Consider the following 6,549-nt stretch of genomic DNA (forward strand, 5'->3'; position numbering starts at 1 on the left):
GCATTTATTCCCTGAAATATACTGGAATTCTCATGGGATCAAGAAATATCCCTGAAGTTACTCTGCGCACCTTTTTAATCCATGTGGATAAGGGTTAAATGCCTCCTTTTCCAAAGCCAATCCTTCAGAGACAGGGACAGTTTTCTCTTCCCTTTGAATGGTCTATGTAGTTGTTTAACCACATTTTGCTGTATAAATTGTGATGTTTATATACCTTAATGAAGCCACTGGTATGCTTAGGATTAAATGTGCTGGATTAAACAACTTAGATGTGTGCAGGAAAATTACACAGGGCCAAAAACTACAAACACTTGGACCCAAAGCATCCATGGATTTATTAATGCCATCACAGGAACCATCACAGAAGAGAGAAATGGGAAGATATGTACCTCATTCTGAGCGTAGCATCCAATTCAATTTAAGATTTTGAAGAATGACCACTTCTCTCATTATGGACTGTTGCATTCTCCTGAATTTCAAAAATGAAGCAATAGGCATAAATGAAGCAACGGGTATTGTTCTATTTTATTGGTCACTATCTTGTATCGTAAAAATCCTGAACCATGCTAGAAGAAACACTACAAATCATTCAGAGGTAGAGAAAAATTATCTGTCGTAACACACATACAAAGTCAAAATTAGACAATTTGTTTTACTCCTATCCATTTATTAAACAAAATCTTTACAATGATTTCCTTACAAGATTAGTGTTCAGAAAAACCTATGATTTTCCTTACATACAAAAATACAGATTTTTAAAAACACTATGAAAAACAGACAAGTACCATGAGAATTTTGTAGAGTTCGATTTCGTTGTGTATCAAAAAGAAAAGGAAACATCAGAACTGATCAAAAGAATAGCTGTATTAACTTGTGAACTCTCCCCTCCCGATTGTGCTAATATACAAAGCAAAACTGATAAAAGTACACCGTGTAAGAATAAATTTAAATACAATATATTTAAATATATTTTAAAAAGGCAACTTTTCCGCACGCAACCGAGCCCAGGAAAGAAAAGGGAGTCTCCTCTGCCTTCAAAAATCCCTTGCCTTTCTTTTCCCTTTACTCCCTTTTCATATTTTGGGAACTCTAAGTAGTTATTCAGATGCATTTAACATGATCATAATTGCTGAACTCTATCAGTAAGAAGTGGGGGCAAACTGTTACTTCTCTGAAGATGGTTTTTGCAAGAACTCATCACATATTCCTCAGTCAAAGATGTTGAGAACTAATGGTTGAAACTGAGAATTAATAGATTGACTGGTTACATTGATTGATTTGATTATAAATTAAGTTTATAAATAATTCAATGGCTGTTTTATTGACTAGATTAATTCATTGTCTAGTTGTATGAGTGATAGGATAACAAAGGAACGGTGATTAATTCAGAAGGTGATGAATGGTCGCTACATTTGATTCTGCTTGAATTTAAAGGACTGATGGGCTGTATGTTGATTGAACACTTAGACCATTGATTAATATTAGGGAAAACTGATTGACTGATTGATTTTCTGATCATTTTCTGACTGGTTTGAGAAACCAGCAGATTAACAAAGGATTGGTTGACAAATTTATCAAGGGTTAATTTTTAGAGTGATCAACTGGAACAAAGTGCTAGTAGATTGGCTGACTTTAGGTAATTTAAGTGTATGGTTATTGTTTAATTCATCTATGGAGGTTATCAATTAATTGTTGACTGTTTTATTATCAACTGATTACTAGCTAACTCAAGAATACTTTCTTCTTAAATTAACTGCTTCTACACATTGGTAATAAATAACTTTTTGAGAATTAGTTAAGAGAAAGGATTGAGTTCACTTGTATTGTATATCCAAGATGGAAACAAGGAATCAATCTTTTAAACAACAGTCTCAAGGAAAGAGAAGACCTTCATTAGACCAACCAAAGTTTGTGGAATCCAATCAACCTCTATTGAAGAAAATAAGAAAAATAATTAGACAAGAGACGTCAGACTTGAAGACGGAAATTAGGAAGGAGATTAAAACAGAATTGCAAGAAATAATCTGTAGGAAAGAGAGGATAATGTTAAAGATCTGGAAGCATCTGATGATATCGCTTGCTAACCCTTCATATGATATCGAGAAGCTCCTGAAGATAATAAATGATTACAGTAAGGTCTCAGGGTTTATTATCAACAAGAACAAAAGAAAGGTATTAACCATGAATTTGACAGAACGAGAAAAAAAAGGAGTTTGTGAGTAAATCAAGTTTTCAAATACAAAAGATGGTTAAATACTTAGGAATATATATCTCTACAGATAATAATAAATTATTCAAAAACAATTATGAAAGAGTTTGGAAAGATATTAAATTGGATATGGAAAGATGGGGGAAGACCGGTCTATCTTGGGTGGGCAAAATATCTGCTATAAAAAGGAATCTGCTCCCCAAAGTTCTCTTTTTATTTCAAAATGTATAAATGATTAAAAATGATGTACCTTTCAGGAAATGGGATAAAGATATTTCTCTTTTTCTCTGGTCAGGGAAAAAGCCACGAGTTAAAATGAAACTGCTACAATACGAAATAAATAGAGGAGGCACGGCTCTACCGAACGTGAGGTTGTACTATTACGCTTGCAGTCTATATTGGATTCTAGACTGGATGCAAACTAAAAAGAAAAGCCTACTTCAGCTTGAAGGGTTTGAAAACCGTTTCGGATGGCATGCCTACCTTGGCTACAGAAAAGGTCTGGTTCATAAAGATTTTCATAACCATGTAATGAAATGGGCACTTCTGAGAGTTTGGAAAAAGACTAGGAAGAAATGGAATGAGTCGATTCCGGGATGGATCTCAATTAATGAAGTTTTTTTTTAAACAACAAACCTTTGTGTAATGAAAGAAGACAGAAAAAAGCCTTCAAGTGAGCTCTAGAAGGTGTAAAATGCTTTGGTTACTTGACGTGGTTGTTAGTTTTGAATTTTAAAAATGGTTGAAACGTGTTGAACTGCTGCTTTTCCGTGTGCAGTGTAGCAACCTATCCCTATTCTTTCCATGTTATTTCTAGCTCTGGCACCAAATTTTCTGTTAAAGAATTAACGTCAAGGAATACATCTGTTTTGTTAACTGAGGTATATCAGGTGATGTCCAAGCCACCAAATTGGTGGTCCCCAAGCCATCTGGTGCTGCTCCCTGGAGAGATTCCAGAACAGAATGAACCAATTGTAGTTAATGGGCACAAATATGGTACCAATCCTGGCACAGTGAGGAAAAGAGCTGCTTGAGAAGCACTGGGCTGTATCACAAAACTGAGCAGCCCAGGGATCTTTTAAAATAGCATTTTCAGGCCTGGTGCAGCCAACAGTATCTCCAGGTTTTTGCAAGTCACACTGAAGACTCTGGAATGCAGAAAGTGATACCAGTTTAGCCAACAAAGCTAACAACTGGAGTGTAAACTCTGGGCAGCAGTTGCATCACCTTGAAGATGGGTTTGGTTCATATAAAGGTATGAGGTTTGTGTAGAGGTGCTGCGATTTGCTATTTAAACTGATCCATCTATGTGTCAGACTGTACACTAAAGGCCCCAGTTGAGAGCCAGTTTAACTGAAGGTAACACCAGTGTAAACCCAGGCTGCAACTGGAAAAACTCTACAATTGTAACATGCTAACCTTTCCAAGCATTATCCCAGTTAAGTCCCAAGAATTCAATTTTTATTCAGATAGAGCTTGTTATGTGCTATAGGCACATGACTGGTAACCACAGTTATTTGGAAGTAAAAGCACATGACTGTAACCACAAAACTTGCATCCAAGAATGTTTAGTACTGTGGGGTCATATTTTTGGATTCTCTAGCCCTCTCATGTACTCAGAATGGATATATGAGTTATTTTATACTACCCAGCAAATCTAGACAGAATGATTGAGGGCACATTGATTCTACCAAAAAGGAAAACTGGATGCATTCTACTTAACTCAAGAGTTGGCCAGTAAAAAAAACTAGCTCTGGATCAACTAAAATAGTATTTATATTGGGAAAGAGGATTTTCTGAGCTCCTTGTCATTTACACTGAGTATTAAGCAAGACATTATTATCTACATTCTGATATTAAGATGCACTGTATTTTGTATATTATAAATCAGTCCAAATTTTGACTTCCAATATTCATAAGAAGGAGATTTGATGGCTAACAAATGCTAACTTGAAGAAAAAACAATGCAAATTTTAAAAAAACAGGTATCCCATGATTAACTGAGAAAACATTTTTGGTCACAAGTTTGGTTTGTGAAACAAGCCTCTTGGAGTACAATGTTAAGAAAGAAATCACACTAAAGGGACACATGTGGAGAAAAACCCAGTGGGTTTCCCTGCCCAAGTAGGGATTCGAACCCTGGTCTCCCTAATCCACTACACCACGCCAGCTCTCGATTCCATGTTCTTATATTCTTATTATTTGTATCTTCTTTGCAATTTAGGCATAAATCCCATGATTGGTCCTGGATTAGTGCACATCCAATGAAATTCACCATCCAACAACTAATTCAATAGGCCTACACTTGTTGGGAGTAACTAACACAATTCCAGCCTATATATTATATTAGTTGTGTACTTTCGCATCTTCTGCAGTACCAGTTAACAGAGGAAAACTAGAGAAAAAATTATTACTATTACTTGGAACCTTCACTTTCAATTTCACCAGCTCCCAGAGACAGTCCTTAAAAAATCAGAGGCACAGAAATGTAACCTTAGCGTATATTTGAAACGGCTTTAATTGGAAGCAGAAAGACCCAGTCATCCAGTATTGCCCCTGCCTTCAAGGTAGTGCCTTCTAGGCAGTCCTGGAAAGTGGGCATTGCTCCCTTGCTGTCAGTTTCAATTTCGTCCCACCAAAAACCCAAGAAACCTATTTTGTTTTCTATGCAAATCCGGTAGGATCTTTATCTAAGAGGGCTTATGATTACTGCTAAGAGCACTGGAATCATGTCAGGGCAATGGAATTATACTTCTCTAATTCTACTTCAAAAATAGAGTCCTGAGGATTCTATTAAGGCTGGTGTTTTAACAGATTTTTAACTAATTAATAGTTACAAAACCAGTGCTAGTGTGGAGGATCTTTATTTGACTGAGACATAGCTATGCCACACACACAGAAAAACACACACACACACAAAGGCACCCTAGGTAAAACTGGGTCTTGTTTGACAACACGTATGAAAAAGTATAACAAGTGCCAACTCCTCCAATCCAATATGGGACAATACAATGAGTAATAAATATACAATTTACTATTTCATTATTGTATTATAACAGCTACATACACTTCAATATATACAAATAGGTTCTGTCCACAATAATGCAGAAGAGAAAAAATTGTCCACAGAAGACAACTTAAGTGCATCATTTATTCCAGGTTGAGTAAGTCTATGGGAGATACCAGAAAGTCAATAAAACCAGTAACAAATCAAGGCATGCACTCCCCCATGCAACCTGCAGTTTTCTTCACCCAAAGGTGCACTAACAACAGAGCAAGAGTGCCTTAAGCATCCATGACATCAACAAGGAAGTACATTCATGGCCTACATAGAAACAAAGGACAAAGACGGAACTTAACAAAAATGAAAACCAAAGCCGGGATGATATAGTCAGGAGAGATCTGGCCACAGAAATGTCAGACTTTGTCAAGTTTGATTAAAATGCTGAAACATGGAGTCTATCAAACCCCATAAAAGAAGGCTTCGCTGGCAAGACATATATGAGATGAGCTTCCCCCTAACTTGCGACGGATGTCTACTCAAAAGCTGAACTCAGGTAAATGACCACATAAGTGAGGACTAAAACGAACAGATGACTTGTTGGCAGAGCTACAACTCCTGTCTCATGCATGGATGGGTTCAGACAGACCAGGGAAGAAACATGGAAGACTTTCAAGTCCAAAGAAAGAAATTACTGTAGATGTCATCAATCATGACAGTAAATGAGGTAAAACACAGTAATTCCTGTCATATTAAAAGCTACTCCTTCTCAGTCCAGTCAAGACATACTTAAGAGGCCAAACTAAGCAAGGGGGGGGGGACTTGAACATCCCTTCAAGGTTCATTTCAAGAATCTACAGATCTTGTATTGCATCTTTGAATCTTAGGGGCAACGCAGATCGGCCAAATGGAATGATCTATGGTCACTCTGGTCGCAATTGCTCCAGGACCACAGAGACCGGACGGTGTGGTCCCGAAGCTAGCCACTGCCAGAGTCCTGAATGGGCTACCGGCAGGAGTGGGTTTTTGATGCTCCTTTCTGGGCCACATTAACTGGTCACAGAGCGGCTTCTGCCTGCTGCACCATGCCCCAAAGGCGCTTTATTTGACCCGCCTGCTTCAGGCCCATGAGAAACATTAAAATACTATAATCCCAGACATTTCTTTCAAAGTAACCTTGGTTATTAATAACAAGACTCCAGAGTTAAGAGCTGAGAGTTGCACGTAATAAAAATTATCTGATAAAACTATCTACAGATTATATTTCCTCCAAGCGAAGTATTTCTGTGCTGCCCCATCCATATACATTAAGCTACTAAAGAAGTATTCCATAAAATTA

Source organism: Sceloporus undulatus, chromosome 8 (genome assembly GCF_019175285.1).
Source record: "Sceloporus undulatus isolate JIND9_A2432 ecotype Alabama chromosome 8, SceUnd_v1.1, whole genome shotgun sequence".
NCBI lineage: Eukaryota > Metazoa > Chordata > Lepidosauria > Squamata > Phrynosomatidae > Sceloporus > Sceloporus undulatus.